The sequence below is a fragment of the Amblyomma mixtum genome, chromosome 5 (genome assembly GCF_055824585.1).
Source record: "Amblyomma mixtum isolate Tamu chromosome 5, ASM5582458v1, whole genome shotgun sequence".
Lineage (NCBI taxonomy): Eukaryota > Metazoa > Arthropoda > Arachnida > Ixodida > Ixodidae > Amblyomma > Amblyomma mixtum.
This window is the reverse complement of record NC_143016.1, coordinates 125332442-125352656: the sequence shown is the minus strand read 5'-3', so window position 1 is coordinate 125352656 and position 20215 is coordinate 125332442.

Genomic DNA, 20215 nt, shown 5'->3' with positions numbered 1-20215 from the left:
GAGCGTGAATGATGCCAGTGTTGAGTGGCTGGTCTTACGCTTCATATTTGTTGCCAGAAGGGCCCCGTCAACGCAGTCACTGAACGAAGCATGGGGTACTCCACACGGTTGTCGAGCACTAGCAGAACATTCCCTTTTTGTTTTCTCTTCATGCGCTGCTCTAAATGAAAAAAACCACGCGGCCAACAGTCTCTATGATTCCTTTCAAGTGCTTAGTGGCACACTCATCAAAGCAACAAAACTCGCTTCTCATTTAAGCCTTTGTTTTGGACTGTAGTGTACAAGAGCTGGCTTGCAAAGTACCTCAACATGCGAGACTCGCAGATCGCTACCCCCAGCCATCAGACGCTGCCGTCCATACCCGTGTACAGAAGGGCGATAGCGCGAGCTTGTTGTGCATACCTGTGCAAGCGTGCTTCTGGTAGCCTCTGCATTCTTTACGTCCCGCCTTTATTACTACTTTTTCAAGCCACCATATTCATTCCAAAATGAGCTGTTTCTGTGTGTGAGAGTGTCTGTCTGTGTCTGCATGCCTGTGTTTGTCTCTCTGTCTGTCTGCCTGTGTGTGCGTGCGTGCGTGCGTGCGTGCGCGCTCGCGCGCACTTTTGCGACAAGGACTCTGAGATGATCTTGAGTCACCCCGCCACAGGAAAGCCGAGGTTTTCGACTGCGTGCGGAGTATGTGGCCCCTTCTCGTTCGCTATAAGCGAGTTTTGCGGCCACTCTTCTTCATTGTCTAAGAAGCAGTGGCACTGCCCTAATACATATTTCGACTTTAGCATCGTCCTCGTTCGTAATAAGCAAGAGTTCGTTATAACTGCAGCCGCTATAAGTGGGCTCAACTGCACCTCGTTTTTATCGCATTTACCACGCGGGGAAAAAACCATTTGATAGCGTAATGTTAGGGAACCCTAAACTCTGCCATCTCACACAGCCCACGTGCAGGTTCGGGACGATTAACGCTACATACCCCACCACCTCACACTCAGCGTGCGTTATCATGCCATACCATAACATGCCATACCATACCATAACGTACGATACTATACCATACCACACCAAATGTAGAAGCACCCCAATGTCGCATGAGAAGCCCGGAGAAAAGAACCCCCGAGGCTGTTTTTCTCTAGGCATTCTCACTGAGCACCTGATTTTGAAGGTTCGTACTGTCGATAAGGGGACAGGAGCGTATCTATAATGATTTATGAGCCAATTTATTTTCCCGTTATTAGAGCTACCTGCCACCCGTGACGTCAGTCTCTGCCTTTGTTATCAAGGGCAGGGTGACCTATGAGAAATACGAAAAAAAAATTGTCCCAAGGTGCTGCCTCAGAGCATAGTGCACACAGTCATAGTAATACATTACAAATTGTCATTTATTGCGCCACAAATACGCCAACGCCGTACCGCGACTGCTTGCAGAGCAATGACGGACAGGCTCACAGCGACCCCACCACTAGGCCTCGAGACGAGGGAAGCCCGCAGGGACGAGGACCACGCAGCGCCCATCGCCAGTCCAGGAACAAACAACGGTCTTGGAGGCACCGAGGGCAGCAGCGGTGCCCACAGCGGGGCCTGCGCGTACAATCCGCTGCTGAAGAGCGCTGCGCTGTTCCTCCTGTCGGCGGTCCTTTGTTGCCTCGTGACATCGTACTACATAGTCTACACGAAAAGGGTAAGGGTATTATTGCAGAGCGCACCCGTTAACGTCAGGATAATTCCCAACTCCTAATTTTGTCCACCGCCTGGTCTGCCGGTTTACATAGCCTTTTGAGCGTCTATATAATGCCAAGTGGAAGGATCATTTATACCAGATTTAGCGCCAGTTTTATTTATTAAAATAATCAATTTTATCTTATAACTTGCTTTGTAATTATGTCAGCACATTTTAAGGCGAACTAAAACTATTCTTGCGTTAGCTTCACATGCCCGTTTTTCAACGGCGCCTCACGGCTTACCACTAAAGCTTGCAAGTACAATTTGCAGCCATTCCCGGGCCATAACATTCCAGCTTTATCCTGAACTGTACAAAGCATCGTGTCCGTTTTGCATGACAATACAATCAACGAGCCATGTAGAACTTTCTAATTCTGCCGGCAGGTTAGGTCTGGTCTGTGACGTCCGCCAGCATTTAAAGTCCTGGCCGCCCTGCTGGTATTCCCAGTGGCTCACACAACTGCAAGAAAGTTCTGTCCACATGTTGAGATTCTGTGACGCAGCTGTTAGCCCAGAAAGCTATCGCTTCAATCCAAAAAATCGGAATTGAACCAGAAGCTTCCTTTTTCGCTTCAGCGCGATGGAACTTGTGGCACGAAAGATGACGCAACAAAAGTGCGGTCCATGCTTCGGCACGAACATGTCACAACATGTGAAGGATCATTTGGGGCTTTTGCCGCTGTGATCCATTACTTCTTCATACGGGACTATACCACCCCTTCCAGCCCTAAAAAGTGGTCAGTTTCATCGCCTTCAGCGTGGAGTTTTTCTTACTACATGCGAACCACCAGCAATGAAACTAATCGTCTCAAAACTCCCTTTACTTGCATTGTGGAAAAGCAAACTGTGAACGGCCACTGATACACGAGACGCGCTCTTGTCTGTCTTAACAAAGGAACCATTTTAGGTGAAATCTAGTTAGCCAATATACGCAAAGAGTATGGAATCATTTTTTATGCACATTATATATGAGGCCATTCGTTCGCGAATAAATGTCGATTTTGCCTGATCCTTGCAGGGCGAACAGATGGCTTAAAATTGAGTTAAACCCAACTTCTACACGAAAACAATCCTACCAGGCAAAGCTAGGGACCCCGCACAAAAATTGGTTGATAGGTCGTTGTAACTTGAGAGGAACTGTATTCGTCAACTGATGACTGAGTCTTTTAGCGCTTGCTATTTTATTATGCTGAGCACTTGATATGAGGACAAGTTGGAAAAGTAAATTTCACAATCCAGACGCCAGTACAGTAGTACAAACCAGACGTGTTATTCGCATCACTGTACCGGGCGGTACGTAGATTAAGGACGTCCTGATGCAAGGCTCCAGTGCGTTTGGAATGGTCTCTATGATGCTAAATAAAATGTCCTCACAGTTTACAAACAAAGGCAGGGAGGTCTTGCATGGCCGCGGCAGTGTTGGGCACAGGAGAACGTGTGTGAAGAACTAACTGAAATAAATGAAATAAATAGTGTCGTGTCCGGTCGCTGTGTTGAATGCAGCGAAAGACGCACACGGTACTTTAAGACTTCGTTTATTTAAAGCCGATGAGGGTGCGACCAGCGTCGACCGAGGCAGTAAGTATCGGTGTTGGTAATAGGCTTAGTGCATCATGCCAATTCAATATTACCTGTAATGTGACTGGCAAAACGCCGATCACTCTACGTGCAACGCGATAATGAGTGCTTATTGCTATTTGCCTGTTGTTGATTGAATATGATCCAATAAGGCCGTACTCTTAGATCTCTTTCTTAATTACTGGTTATGTACCGGAATTTGAGCGCAATAACTATAACCCATCATTTACGCCGCGAATTTTGAAGCAAGGAAAGGAGAAATCGAAAAGCCCATCTATGTTGTGAAACCGAAGCATGCTAAAAAAAAGCGACCAGAGTGCCACAAGCATCAAGCTCTTATTATTTTAGGCTTTGCTTGCTAATAGCGTACGGGCTGAGTGACTATTTCGGACATTGTGTGTTTATGTTGTGGCGAACCTTCCCGTTCTGAAAGTGTTGATGTTGACAAATTGAAGCCGGCCTGTTTTTTTGGAAAGGACGCCTCGTTTCAATAACACGTAGACTACTCTCTGCAAAAAGAACACCTAGATGCTCGATGAAAAAAAATAAACACAGTAATTCCCGTAGCGGCCTTTCTCAAACATGCTCCGATGACGGGGTGAGTTTTTCTAACGCGTCGCTGAGGCTAGGGTGCATCATTATACATTTCAAAATGGCCATCAAGGAGTCCGTTTTTTGCCCTTTAGATCACCAGTTAGAACCCAATGTCGAGGAAAATGATTACCAGTTTTAAATAATATCTTTTCACCAATACAGCGGCTAGTGGCTCGACCATGTATCCATAGATGCGTGGGAGTCTGCAATTCATTCCTGGCGCAGTGGTGAAGCGGTTAAGCGACGGCCCTGCGATGGCAGATGCTGCCATCGGGGGCTTGAGCGACTCAGGTTGCTCGTCCCGGGCAGCTTCTCGCGACCTATCATTAATTTAACTGCCACCTGCCACGGTGGTCAGTTCACTCACAATTCGGCGGGCAGGCTGTGATGACGCCAGAAGGTCACGTGACATAGGCTGCTTCTCCGGGAATTATTCGCTTACAGCGCCGAAACCGACAGCACCGATGACGCCGGATTTTCTGCACAACGGGAACCTTAACACTGGGTAAAACACGTTTTGGGGCAAGTTGGTAACATTCTTGATTCATATCGCAGTAAAAAATCACTAACACATAGAGAAGGATCACGCAAAAAACACGGACGAACGCTGCACTCACAACTGGTTTACAGCTTAAAGATTTAGAGCTTAAAAAAGGCTCACGCATCTGCGCACTACAGAAACAAAAAAACATAACAACCACGAGCCAAAGAACACCAGAAAACATCTTATCATACTGCCTCACAAAGGTTGATATCCGAAGCGTGGAAAAAAAAAACGGCAGCATCACCAATGCAGCAATCTGCTCTTTTCTTTATGTGAAAGGCCTCCAGGAGTTCACATGCCGTTTGATACTTGCTGGTGCCTAGGATTGGAACACTATCCAAACATGGCGAACATGACATGCATGACGGGCAGTGCTTAACCAAGTGCACATTCTCTTTGTTCTTTAAATTTCTTTGGTGCTCCCGTAGCCGGTCGTTAGTACATCGTCCCGTTTGAACAATGTACACTTTTCCACATGAACGTGGCAGCTGGTATGCCACCCGAAAAGCGTATTGCAGATAGGGCGTGGTGTGCTTTTTACCACACCCGCTTCTTGTTTCGCTTCCGGGAATACGAGGGCACAGCCTTGAAAGCTTCAGCGGAGCCGAAGAAACGTGCGGCACCCCACACCTGTTCGCAGCCTTCTTCATGTTCTGCGACACCTTGTGTAGGTAGGAGCGTCCATGAAATTCAGTGTAGCTTTGAAAACCAATTGGCTAGAATTTATTCAGCGTGCTACTCCTTGTCGCTCGTGACTTTTGTTGCAGAAGCTTGCCTGAAAAAGTGAAGGCACACACAGCGAACACCAAGACGAAGGAGAGGAACAGGAACCTGCGACCGGAAGTTGCCCCCTACCTACACAAGGTGCCACATAACATGAAAAAGGTTGCGGAGAGGTATGGGGGGGCCGCTCGTTTTTTCGGCTATGCCCTCCTATTTCCGGAAGCGAAACAAGAAGAAGCGGGTGTGGCAAAAAGGATGACACGCGCTATGTGCAATGCGCTTCTGGGGTAGTACACGAGCTGTCACTTTCATGTGGAAAAGTGTACATCGGTCAAACGGGGCGATGTATTAACGACCGGCTAGGGGAGCACCAAAGTAATTTAAAGAACAAAGAAAATGTGCACTTGGTTCAGTCCTGCCAGCCATGCATGACATGTTCGGCACATTTCAATGGTGTTCGAGTCCCAGGCAGCAGCAAGTACCGTAACGGCACGTGAACTCCTGGAGGCCTTTTACATAAAGAAAAGAGGAGATTGCTGCATTAGTAATGCTTTCGTTTTTTTCTACGCTTCGGAATTCAGCATTTTTGAGGCAATATAAGATGTTTTCTGGTGTTCCTTGGCGCATAGTTGTTATGGTTTTTTCTTTGTATAGTGTGCAGATGCGTGAGCCTTTTTTAAGCCCGAAATATTTACGGAGTAAACCAGTTGTGAGTGCAGCGTTCGTCCGTGTTGTTTCCGTGTTCCTTCATTGTGTGTTTGTGCTTTTTCGCTGCAATATCAATCAAGAACCTTAACACTGTCGCGTTAAAAAAATTAATCGGATTATCGTGGGTGTCCCATGAATGAATGGAAGCCCAAGTCTCATTTTCTATGTTATGGAAGAGTCAAAAATATGCCGAAAGCTGAGAAAAGTTACGTATTTGCATTAGATTGAGTGTATATGTGTCATTAGGGGTATTTTCCTACCATGAACAATAGCATGAGCCATACGTAGCCTTCAAAAGTGCGTAAGTAATAACGACCCCCCTACACAGCTTCTGCAAACGCCCCCAAAAATGCGGTCTTGGGAGAGAGGGTTACAGATTTTCTTCAACGTTTTTCTTAAGACACCTGCGTCGGAGTAAATAGGCCATTTTGCTCGAAGGCGCGCAAACCGTGTCAGTAAACAAAACCTCGCGTTACCAGCGATGCTTTACGCTTTCAACTTGTTCAATCTGATATGTTTACAATGAAGAGGAAGGAGTGCATCAGTGCAGTCAGAAGTGCCTATATTTGACCCAACAAAGAAGCAATGGTGTTCGTGTTGAATTTGAATGTAAGTGTATTGTCGCGGCTGGCAGTTGTGAACTTGTAGCTGGCTACTCAAAATTTAGTCTTTTATAGATTTGGAGCAAAACGCAGGATATGAGGTCTTAAAAAGAGAGCGTTTGAATAGGAAAGGTTACCGCTGGACAGAAAACAAAAGTAGCGGTTGCATAAAATACAAATTTTTTTGGTGCAGAGACAAAGTTACACCATTCCACTTCCGCGCTGTGTGAAGACCGGAAACATGTGATAATTATACTTATGGAGTCAGAACCGCGCTCGTCCTTAAGGACCGAACTCCGCAGTGGAGTTTAAGAGGTGGCGTTTTTCAGTGCGCAGCAATCGCCGTGCCAGGTGTCTTTTGTCCAATGTTTACCATAAAATTAGGTAGTGGGCAAATAATTTCACCTTCCCTATCTAGCCGTTGCTAGTCCAGTAGCTAAAAAATGCCCCTGAAGACAGCATGAAAACGGGCATCAAGGAAATTCTCGAACGTTATAAGAAACGTTGCAGGTACAGTGTAGCCCACTTATAACGGCCGCAGTTATAAATGACGCGCGCATATTACGAACGAGGGTGGTGCTGCTGTCAAAATATGCATTAGGGCAATAGCACTGCGTCTCGGGTACAACGAACAACTGCGGCTGCACAACTAGATTACAGCGAAGGAGGGGGCGCTGTAAACACTGCCCCGCAGCTGTAAACCATTGCTTCTTGCGGGATCGGAGTGCGACGAGCGTCTCAGCCTCCGTGTCACCCCCTTCGCCTTCCCACGGAGATAACCCACCAATTCAAAAACGCAAAAACGAAGAAGAAGTGGTTTTGGTTTATTGGGGTTTAACGTCCCAAAGCAACTAAGGCTATGAGGGATGCCGTAGTGAAGGGCTCCGGAAATTTCGACCACCTGGGGTTCTTTAATGTGAACTGACATCGCACAGTACACGTCCCTCTAGAATTTCGCCTCCATCGAAATTCGGCCGCCACGGCCGGGATTGAACCCTGCTTCTTTCTGGCCAGCAGCCGAGCGCCGAATCCACTGAGCCACCGCGGCGGGTCACGAATAAGAATAAGAATAAATAATAACTGAGAAATTCGGATTACATAGAATACCGACAAAATGTTTTAACAGATGCGACCGTCTAAAGCGCACGCCCTGAATTTAGGCTCCACGCGATCGCGGAAACTGCAGCTAGTCTTGGCGTTATCGGCTTTCTGCGCACGCACATGAACGGCAGTGACCGGCAGCCGCCGTTTGTCATCGCAAAGACACGCAACGCGCAGTGCTTTGGAAGCTACGCTCTCATGCGGTGCGTCACGACACAAAGGTCTGAATGATGGAGGCGAAACGCCAAGAAGACCATGTGTTGTGCGGTGCCAGTCGCCTTTAATATCCCCATATGGTCGAAATTATTAAGGAGTCTCCACTATGGCACCTCTCTCTCTGTCTATTCTTTCAGTCCCACTGTCCTCCATTGCCCCACTGCTGCTGAGGTGTCCATCGAGAAATCAGACAATTACCGCGCCTTTAATTTCCTGATAATCATCCTGATGTGGATGGACAACACTAGTTTTTTCATTCACGAGTGCGCCAATAGGCCTAAGTTTACAGGGTGCATAGGGATGACAGGCGACTGACAGGCGATGATGACAGGCGATGAGGCACACATTTCTAAGACATTAAATCAGGTGGTGTGTCTTCCGGACAGGTATCAGACAAATTTCACTACTAAGGTCCTTCTGGACAAAACCATCGAGGAATATGATCCTGATTAACTAGAATCTATTTCACACAGGTGGCGTAGGAAGAAACCAACACTAAAGAGTGTCAAATAAATCTTCCTCTTACAAAAACCTGCGATAGCGTCTTCAGCTGCACTGCATAGGGTAGCTCGGCTCAAAGGTCCCTACGTTATCCACCTATGTCCGTTATATGTGAGTTTTTGTTTTTCCAAGGTCTCATCACAACCGCCGCTGGCTATCGTCACCGACCGAGAGCTGCCTGGTTTCCCCGAGACAGAGGCGGAAGCAGACGTTCCAGAGCCAATACCAAGGCAGCCTGCAGCAAAGGTGAACATTTTCGATTCTTTTTTCAAAAAGCGCTTGGAATAGTTCTTTTGTGCTCTCCCCCAATGAGACCTAGATCTAGAAAATTAGCTTAAAGTGTCGACTAATAAAAAAGCGCTCCACCGAGACATTCACTCTATGCTGCAGTGCTTCGAACACTGTCTGGAACAGTGACAAACCAACTTGACGACCATAGCAAGATTCCAATAATATGCGTTGTGGGGCTAGTTGGTTCATTCCCATAATTCTTTTTTTGCGCACACAAAGACGACACAATAAAAAAAGGGAGACAGGACGGAGCGCAAACTTTCAACTGTTTTATTCCGGAAAAGTACACGACATTTATACAAAAAAAAATGGATAACAATAGATGCCACGTGCAAGCCAAATACCTTGAAAAACCGCAAAAGAAGGGCACAGGTGACTCAGCTCTTATTAAATTTATCTATTTTATAAGATAAATTACATAGGCCACATAATCTAATACACCCATACCTGCCTATGCCCACCCCTGCACCCGATGACTACCTGTTACACCCGGCTGCTCGAGGGCTTTCTGCGAAAGACAAATTACTGCAGCGTACCCGTGGCGTTAAGGAACATAAACGCAGCAGACCCAAACGCGGACCCACACTCACTCCTATACCCAGAGTTACAAACTATTTCGGCTAACGGTAGCAATTCGCGCTCCCAGGTGTTACTGAAACTCGCGTGACCAGAAAGGTAGACATCCGATAATCTTTTTTAAAATCACACTGTGGCAGCTACCGCCGCAAAAAAACAAACTAAATATATGTTGAAAGCAAGACGTGCCCAAAGGAGGCAAATTATTGACGAATATCCTCAGTGACAGGTCTAGATGCCTCGAAAGTATGTTTCCTTGCTACCAAACATGATAGACGATAATAATTTTCAACTACCCTCAATAAAGAGTCTTGAGGTGAAAGTCTGCTGCTTGTACCCTTGCTTTGTGACGTGAAGTAGAGCTGATTCATCTTTAACAGACTCGCACGAGGCAGAACCTATAGACGCGGATGCGGACGCAGGTGTTGCACTCCACGGAGCCATTTTTGTCCGAGTGGCCGGAGCCGGACCTGTACCGGTGGACACCGAAATGCGAGACGCCTACGTGCCAAACACAAGGCAGGTGGCTGCTGTCCATGATGAAGAAGCAAGTGGACCCGTGCTGGGAGACAAACACGTTTGTCTGCGACCACACCCCGTTGCCCAGAGTGAATCAGTCCCGGAACATAATGGTAAGCCCCGAGCCGCTGGACAAACCCACCCCCTCCCCGCTGCCCCACTGTAATTAATTCAGTTAGCACGCTCCACGAGGTGGTTTGGAAGCACGTGCCAGCCAGCGGCTTCGCGATTGTTCAGGGTTTGTTTTCTACGGCACAAAGGTTTCCTGTTTCAACGCCTGAACGGTGCCAATAAGCGAATTATATGAATGCTTCCTTACGTAGCGCTTTCATTTCGTTCAAGAACGAGAAGATGTGAATGCGGAAGGAGTCCAAGAGGTGACAAAACTTGAGGCTGGTTTCGCTTAAGACTCGGCCCTCGGTTAAGAAACTCAGGCAGAGAACTCGGGTAAGCTATGTTTACGTTTCAGGGAGCTTATACTAGTAACTCGACTGAGTTGTTGCATTCCGCCTAACCCCACGCAATTCTGCCCAGCAAAGTGACTTAATAGTTATGGCTTTTGACTGTTGAGCCAGACTGAGCCTAGCTCAAGTCGCGCGGTCAAATCCCCTCAATGGCGGTGACTGCATTTCGATGAGGAAAAGTGCGAAAAACCTCCCTTGTACTGAGCGATCTCCCTGTACGGTAAAGCAGGCTGTCTCAAGTAATCTGTAGCCGTCTACTACAGCGTTCTGTATAGCCGAGGTTCCGCTACTGGACTTTGAGCCCCACATACCTGTAGGTTAGAACCAGTCTAGTCCCGCCGGTAATGCTACAGGGAAGCTGCGCACAAAACTAATCCTGTCACAGAATAGTTCTATCTATCCAGTGTTTCAGCTGCCTGTTTTTTTTATATGTCCTCTACTCTCAATGAGACCTCGCGCCGGTCTTCCATAGACAAAAAAATGTTGTGTGTTTTTTCATTCGTCCGTGACAATATGCAGGGAGGGAAGAATGGCAGCCTCGTCATGACCGGCAACGGAGGTGGCCTACACCAGTTGGCTCACGGGCAGTCTGGTCGAAGCGGCGCTGATTTGCACGCTGCCTGCCTCAGTTATGCGCTGCACCGTGATGAAGGCATAGACGCGGTGCGCCATTTCATGGCACAATTCAACCTCGACCTCGCCACGATGAAAGAAGACGCCGAAGAGGATCCACTGGACAGAATGCTGAATCTCTCGCTCCACTTCGGCCTCAACTCCCTCGTCTGGATAGAGGAGGAGTTCCTCGTAAAAGCCGAGCCGTCGGACGGTGTGAGATTTTGGGTGAGTGCAGAAGCCTTTGGCCTCGATGTAAATTACGCGTCTTCGTCAAGTTGGGCTCACTTTGTTTTTACGTATCAAAATGGGTTACTGATTATCATATACGCAGAAGTACAAGGATCGCGATCTGACAGGTTTTGATGTTTTGGGATATGGGCCTGCACCTCGGAACGCAGAGTGCACATGTTCGCATTTGTTCGCAGTAAGCTTCAATACACTATGATTTGAAGTACTCATTGTACGTGCTTAATTATTGAGTCTGTTGACAACCGCGCCCGCGCCTTCGATTATCAACCTAAGATATACACTGCAGTGCGATATACACACTGAAATGATCAATTGGCCTCAATAGTGACATTGGTGAAAACAGCGCGAAAGAAGAAGCCCGAAGGCGAAACGAGGAAGTGACAGGAAAGAGCGCTTTTCTTCAATAGCTTTTCTTTCAGACGCGAAGTTGGTTTTTTTTTATTTCATATCCTAACTGTCTATTTCCCCTATCGAGGTGGCTCACTTCTAACTCCTCCCATTGGCTCATTATCTGTCTGTTTTTTTTTTCTATCAAAGATTTCAAAAACAGCGACTTCATGGTTTGATTAACGGTTTTAAGGTCTCTTCTCGACCTCCAATTCAAGAATGGAGTCTGCTGCCCGAAGCACTTCTTAATGAGCATGAAGCACTTAAATTAATGTTCATGAGCCATCTTCTCGACTTAGATCTCTGAACGCGATAGGGTTGAATGCCCCGTTACGCAGAAAATCCGGCGTCGGCGTTGCCGGCGTCGTGAGCGAAAGATCACGCGCATGACTCTGGCAAGTGGTTCCCAAAGAGCAACATAGTGGCCGGTGGTCCACCTAGGTCCCATCATTTAGCGGCGTCAGCACAACCTGCTCACTGGATAGAGTGAAAACTGCCCCCCCCCCCCCCCCCCCCCCCGCGGCGGGTGGCAGTTAAATTGGGAAGAGCAATCGGGCCGCACAAGGCCCATCGCTGGGAGCACCCGCCTTGGCAGGACAGTGACGGATCACTTAACCACTCCACCACTGCTCCAGGAGGAGTGTGAGAACTCCCAGGCATCTATAAATGCAAAGTAGAGAATGACCTTGTGGATACTGGGATATATAAATTAACTAATTACGCTAACGCATCATACCCTTCAGCGGAGCTTAAGCGACCCCTTAAATTTTTGGCTGCTTTATATATTTATTTGCTTTCGTTATTCTTGCTCCTCTTGCAATTCCTCCTCGCGGGCTTCTGAAGTAGAAATAAATAAAATAGCGTTGTGTAAAGCATTATTAAAATTTCCTGATATTGTGGTATTTAACTTTCATTTGTTCAAATTTTTTACGCGCCCTCTCTTTATATAATGCCCGACAGGTGCCCTTTAAAGTTAATAGGTGATGATGAAATACACATTAGGGTGCTGCGGTATGTGTTGAAGCCACGACCTTGTCCTGAATTAACGTGTTCGTCACTAGGATCTCATGAGTCTCACATTGGTGTGCAGTGTGCCGCAGAGCTTGCACCTTTGCCATAGATATCGGGCTCAATGTTGTTTGACTACGAGTGGCGCTCCGGCGGTGATTTTCAAGAAACTCGCCTGTTTTGTTGTTTTCCTTTCTCTTTTACATGACGATCAGTAGTGTGCTACAAATGACAGCACATTGGCCAGCCTTTGTTGAAATCAGACAGCCATGCATTGGTCTCTTTTTCAGTCTTTAATCTCCGAAATTTTTACTACTGTTTAGTAAATTGATAAGGAAAAACCGCAAAGAATAAAAACAGCATGTGAAAAATATAAATCACATAACAATATAGCTCGAAATTATAAGCAAAAATTGCAAAATCAATACATGGGCTATTAAGGACACTGTAGTTGTTCGCTCCGGATTAAGTTAGGCCACCTGGGGTTCTTCAACGAGCGCAGACATCGCCGAGCCCACGGTCAATTTTTTTATTTCGCACTATATCAAATAATGCTGCTGCAAACACCTTTGACCTGTTGACCTTGCCAAAGCCATTTAAACTTACTTGGCAGGTGTGACTTAATTTGAGACACCTTTTAAACCTTGTTTTAGGAAAAGAATATTAGGGGCAGTAGTTCCTGTCAATTTATACTTTTGTCTTATGTTTAACCAAACGATTACGATATATCGCTGAGGTGCATACATATTTATAATAATAATAATAATAATAATAATTCTTTATTGCGCCAAATATTTAAAAAAATGTACAGATATCCGGCCTGCCAAAGCCTCATAGGGCTTGAGCGGCAGAGCCCGACAGGCAGCGGAACCGCGCAGACATACACACAGGCAAAAAAAAACACATTCAAAATAACGGACATCAAATTAGTATGACGGTGAGAACACAATAGACACAAGACTCATGTTACATGAAGGAAAAAAAAAATCCTCATCAGATTAAATCGCAAGGAAGAAAAACCAAAGTGGCATAACAATACCTCAGATCAGTGCAATAAATACAGCAGTAACCAATGACATCACGAGATTTACTTCACAGGTGGTAAAGCACATGCATGATGTCGTAAACCCTCTAATTAATGTATCGCAGCATCTTTTTTATTTTGTATTTAGTTTTTGCCCGGCGAACACTTGGAGGTAACCTGTTAAAGTGAAAGGGAACGTAATAATCTCTTAAACGCCTTCCATATCTTGTAGACCGTCGGGGAATACAAAAAGGTTCCTTCGGTCGAAGAGACCGTGTGGGAACATACGGAATCTTATAGTCACTAAGCCAAAAATGTTTTAGGACGATCGTTTCCATCAAAAGGCGATCAAAATCAGGTAGAGAAAATACCTTAAAGAGATCAGAATTGGAGGGAAGGCCTAAATCATAGCCGATATTTTTTAATAAAGATCGTAGGAGAGAATTAATCCTGCACTTCCAGCGAACTGCACAGTGACCATAAATCGTTATGTCATAGCGCAGTATGCTATAACCAAGGGCGTTTACGATAACTTTGCGTATTGAAAGCGGCATGTAGTACCTGATGTTGTAAAGCACACAGGAGACGGTTCGGAGCTTTTTACAAACGTGGGACAAGTGATCATTCCATGAAAGAGCACTGTCAAAGTATAATCCTAGGTATTTCACTGTATTTGTATAGCTCAAGGGTATACATTGACATTGGGAACAATCAGATCCGTGCAAGAAAAGGTGATGGTTTAAATCTACCTTCTTCATCGGGCTGTGAAAGCATATAAGCTGAGTCTTAGAGCTGTTAACTTTAATTAGGTTGTTTGAGAACCAGTCCATAGAAATTATTGCTGCAGCTTGAAGAGAAGAAATTGAGTCAGAGTAGTTCGGTGACTGGGTTACAAGTACAGTATCGTCAGCGTACTGGTACAGGCCTACAGGAACAAAGTTTGAAAGGTCATTCACGTAGACGTTAAATAACAGGGGACTAATTATAGAACCTTGCGGGACGCCAGCTTTAATTAACAAAGAAGCGCTCTTTGCCCGGCCAATGGAGATATATTGCGTTCTCTGCAGTAAAAAATTTTCCAAAAGCGAAAGAAACGCTCCACGGAAGCCTAACTTGGACAGTTTACACAATAACACACTGTGACACACGCTGTCAAAAGCCTTGCTGACATCCAGAAACAGTGCACACACCACTTGGTTACGTTCAAAAGATCGATTTAACATGTCAAAAAAATCCTCCAAAAGCATTTCCGTCCCTTTACCTTGTACAAAACCATATTGACACGGTGACAGGATTTTGTGCTTATCTAAAAAACTTGTCATTGTAAACAGCAGATGTTTTTCTAATATTTGAGTCAAACAGGGCAAGACTGAAATAGGACGATAATTCTCATACCTATTACGTGCACCACCTTTGTAAATTGGGGTAACTATAGCCGCTTTCATGTTCACCGGGATCATGCCGCTTGAGATAATGCTGTTGAACAGCGACAGCAACACGCCTTTAAGTATGTCGAACAAGGTTCGCAAATCATCAACTGAAATGCCATCTATTCCCACAGATCTATTGCGTTTAAGACCAAAAATAATTGAACAGAGGTCATCCTCACTTAGCAAAGGTAGGTGTGCAGATTCAACTGTGCTGTTCTTCAGAGTACAAAATAAGGGATTCTGTTGCGCACTGCCCGAAACTTGCGAGAAGAACCTGTTGAATTCATTAGCTATTTTTTCTTCATCAGTGCCGAAATACGACACAAAATCTTTGCCATCATTGCCACGCCTTTTGACACCTCGTAGATTGTTAATCAAAGACCACGTTTTTCTAGTATCAGAGCCTGCATTCTTGAACTTGTTACGAAAATGTACTCTTTTAGCCTGACGAATCATTGCGTTTACTTTATTTCTTGCAACCTTAAACTTGGACCGTAGCAGGATAGATGCAGGTGCTCTTTTCGACTGGGCCCAGAGCAAATCTTTTTCTTTTATAGCTGATAGTATATTTAAGGTCATCCATGAGTTTTCTTTATTGCGCTGCCTGATTTCAACCACGCGAGTAGCCGCTTTCTTAAACTCTTGTAATAGCTCAACAAGCTTATCATAAATGTCTTTCGGGGGCACGTTTTCCAAGAACACTTCCCAATCGTATTCCGATGCCAGTCGGTAAAAGATTTTGGGATCGCAGATCATCGCATTCATCTTTCATTATCTTTGAGAACAGCTTTAAACTGCAAATAACTTAGTTGCCCTTACGGACTGGAGGTAACCCTCTTTATTTCAAGAAGTGGGCTATTGATGCACGACTATATTTCTTACAGATAACCCGACTACCTATGTGAAAGTCTTCAATTTGGCAGAAGTAGTTGTGGTGGCGTGGTCCCATATCACTGCAAATTCAAATACGCAGTGAAGATGGAGTTATATGCGTTGGTAGACGCACTAAGAGATGTGAGCCCTTAGTTTATTTATTAATTATTTTAAGTGCCTACAAACAGTAGTTGTCCCTGAAGAGTGGTGCAGTGTGATACATAAAACATTCATGAATAGGGCGCAAATGAGGTTACACACTATGCACATGTTTATACAGCTCAGAAGTGGAGGAAGTAGAATTGCTCCGCCATCTTGCTTGCGTCCGCTCGGCAGCCTGGAGCAGTTCTTCTGACACCGATTGCGTGGAGCGCAATATTCGTTACAAATCTGCTGGAGGAGCTATGTACGCTTCCAGGCCCGCGTAGGCTACCGACCAATAGGGATCTCACCCCAGTTCACCAGCGCCGCGGCGCCGCCTCCGCCTGACTCCTTCCGGCTGCAACAAGGGCGACGCAACCTCGGTCTTCGGAGGCATCAGCCGCCATGGCAACTGAGACCAGGCTCCCGGTGCAAATCCTCTGTGACCAACCGCCGGTTGTGTGTCGGGATAGCTGTGTTTACCCTTTCGAGTTTAACTAACCCCTTTTATTGCGAAAGCAATACTACGCCGGGTCTAACCACTCTTCGCGTACGCAGCGCACGATTAGATTAGATTGGATTGCATTGGATTGGATTGGATTGGATAACCGATGCATCGCCACAAGTCTACCACAAGCACCACCACCAGCTACACTACCAGCTGAACGATGGCGTAGCTACGGATATTGCTTTCGCAATTACCGGGATAAACGAAGTTAAGCCACAGCCATTTTTTCTTTTGGTTTGTTAACAGTTCACATAAAACAAAATAAAAATAATAATTAACCTTTTCCTATTCCATTTAAGAATCGAAAAAAGAACACATGCTCTATGTTCCTTGATTTCTGTGACTGTTGGCTTCCGTAATGCACCTACATTGTAGCTATACAACGCTGGTTTCCTCCTATTAGTGAAGGAAATGGCTACTGTTTTGTTACAGCTGAGCACTGACGCGTTTCGTGCGCACCATTCTCATCATCAATCCACATTTTCTGCAATAGGTGTGTTGTGGCGTCCACAGAGAGAGAGAGAGAGAGAGAGAGGGATAAAGAGGAAGAGGGAACGCAGGGATATTAACCAGAGGGCTTTCCGGTTGGCCACCCTGCACAGGGGAAGGCAGATGGGGGATTAAAAAGGGAACGGGAGAAAAGCCGAGAAGCACAGTCACAGTTTGTCTTTCAAGCCAGTCACTCTCACCAATGGTCTTGTAGTCCTTCAAGGACGTCGACTGCTGTGGCCACAGTCCGAAGGTCCTATCCTTTGTTAATGGTCGAGTATCGAGGTGCTCCAGAGCAGAATATTACGTATGCCTTTCGATCGCGGAGAGGCTGTCGGCTATCCCATTCACTCATGTGGAGGTTCTTGGCTGCTGAGCTCAAAATGCAGCCTTTCGGGCTGCAATTCAGCTGATCACAAGACCTGGATGTAAGCGTCCACAAAACCAAGAAATGTGCATGTCATGAAAGTAGTATGTCAGAGTATCTCATGCAGTCCACAGTATCATTAACGAAGAGATTGAAAAGCAGACGCCATAAATTAGACCCTTGCGGTACACTAGTTTCAGCAGGGTGTGCAGATAAGAGGCGTTCACTGTCCGTGACAATATTTACGCTGTCGCGAAGGTAAATTTAAAGGAATTCTGAGGGAGATGGTGGAAATCTATGTCGTCGTATTTTGCACATGAAGATATCATGACTCAAGGTTGGAAGCTTTGCTTATGTTACATGTTTCATCGACTTGTCCTGTTTGCTGTGTTCTTGGCCAACGCAGTACATAGCAAGCTTTGTCTCGGCTCAACGCCCTCGAAAAAAAATAAAACATCTTGATTCCATGTTAGTTTAATATTTGAGATAGAAAAGAACACTGATGTGCAACACACGTTCGAAAATTCTCTTTCCTGACATTTACCTTTCCTGACAGTTCCTGACATTTACCTTCTTACCTTTTTTTGTGCTCAGGTACTACCATCGACAGATTATAGCAATATTGGGACTTTTTCTTGCTTAAAGACACCTTAAAAACCTGTGTCAAGGCAGGTCTGTGTAAACAAACACAACCCTTCATTACGGATATCGCAATTACGTCATCGTCGCAGCTCTTTTTGGAAGGCGGTGGTTGAATGCCTCCTGCCACCTTGGAAAACACCTGGCACCTTGAACGTTCAGGAAAGAATCATTTCTATAGCAGTTGTTATTGCAGAGAGTGGAGATGGTTGGAAGTCTTGGTTAAGCTGAAGCGAAGTGTTTGGTGAACTCTTGGCTTGGTCTTGTAGGCTTATGCCTAAGGAGCGAACGCACGAGCAGCTGACTCGGATCTCGGCGAGAATAGCACTGCTTTGCGTGGCTTCATGTGTCACAGCCCAGCGCCGTCTTTATTTTCTCCTGCGGGCACGCTTTGGCTATGCCCTAATGCGCAGCCAAAGGAGGGCGCTACAGTCTTAAGCACATTCGTACGGCGATCGACACCTATATGCTTTCAAGGCTAGTCACAGCCCCTGTTTCGCTAGGGGACCGTTTTGTACCTCTTGTTGTTCATTCTAAAACATAGCGCTACTTTCGGGAAGCTGCGGTTTACGTAACAGGGCAAGCCGATTGTATGACTACTCTGTTTTCCTTTCGGAAACTACGCCTCAGGAGTAAAAAAATAAACTGCGGAAATTTGATTGCCCAGTTCCCATGGTATGTCTTAGGTAGCATGGTTCTGACTTTCGTACCAAGCGGAGTGTATAGGCACGAAGCTCGCCGACTGGGAGACGTGTACGTTGTATGATAGGGAAGTATTTGCAAATGAAGGAAGTCAGAAGTCACTAAAGAAAACGAAAAACTCTTAGGGGAACATATTTTTCGGGGGAGGTCGTCAAGGGCTAATTAGACGTCGTCATTTTTTCCGCCTGAAATGAATGGATTACGGTACAGGGAAATACAGCCAGCAACATGCCGCCGATGAGTCACTAATCCCCGACCTCCGCATTTCGCGTACGGTTCTCTACCAACTGATCTACGGCGCCGTTTGTCCAACCTTCCACTTTCGACTGCATTTATGTAAACTGTAGGCTATATTTGAGAATTCTAACTAGTGCAACCCTCAACATCAGCGGCGGGTGCGGTACGTCGTGTTCCAAGTTGAACACAACAAGGAGCAGTGTGTTCATTGTATTTCTTTTCACTATATTCTACCGTCAAGCACTACGGTAGTCGCGCCACAGCTACTGCTTCTTCTAGTTTTAGGAGATAGTACACATATTTGCTTGACTGATTTGCGTGTTTGATTCAGCGGAATATTTACACTGGCATTTTGTATTTCACACGACAATGTTAGACTACTCTATTTTCTTGTTTGTGAGAAGGGAAGAAGGAGAGGAGACAGAGGCAGGCAAGCAATTCGAAAATTTTCAGAACGGTCCTAAAATGTAACTTCAACCTTAATTTGAAGAAAAATGACCCCTCTCATCTCGCCGCTTGTAACGAAAGTGTTTGCTTTCGTTTGCAGGTAATCATCGATGGGATCGTGTTCGATTACCTGGAGAAGTGGGAGAGTATAGAAGAAGCTAAGTGGAAACCGTACTACACAGCATGCCTTGGCGGTTTCATTGCTACTCTTGGGCCGCAGGAGCAAAGTCAGCTCGTGGACGACTTGATAGCGGCCGATAAAGAAAGTGAGTTGCCTCGTGCTCGCGTCGACAGTTGAACGTGCAGACGCCTACACGTTGATATGAGGCTCATATATGCCTGGTGTTTCATGGAAGGCGGCCACTAATGTACGCCCTGAAATTCTGGCCACGAGCACTGTTCAACGTTAAATTGTCTGTGAACACAATTTATGAAAGTGGGCTAATGACGACAGAAAAGCCTAATACAGTTTATTCCTCCTCCTAGCATGTGTGGCACAAAGCGGCAGAACTGCTACGCGTTGCTCTGCGTGCACCGAAGCCGCACGATGTTCGAATAGTGGCACTAGGAATTAACTTCCCAAAGCGGAATTTTGGCTATAAAAGGCGGAGTAGTGGAGGCATCAGGATTAATTGAGAACAGCTGGGATTCTTTTAACGCTCCCTTGCGTAGCACAGCACACGGGCGTTTTTCATTCCGCCTTCGCTGAAATGCAGCTGCGGCAGCTGGCGTTGTCGCCAGCAGCCGAGCGCCAAAGTAACTGAGCCACTGTGGCTGATCACAGTGTGGGAGATGGCAGAACTTTGATGAACGGCAATATGAAGGGTTACTGCATTTTTCGTATTTTATAACCTGATATAGCCTTCATTAATGCTCAGCTAGAATTATCTAATTGTAACCGCGCACCGAACCCTAATATAACCACTAAAACTGAATTCTTAAAAGAGCTTGCAAGTTAACGGGATA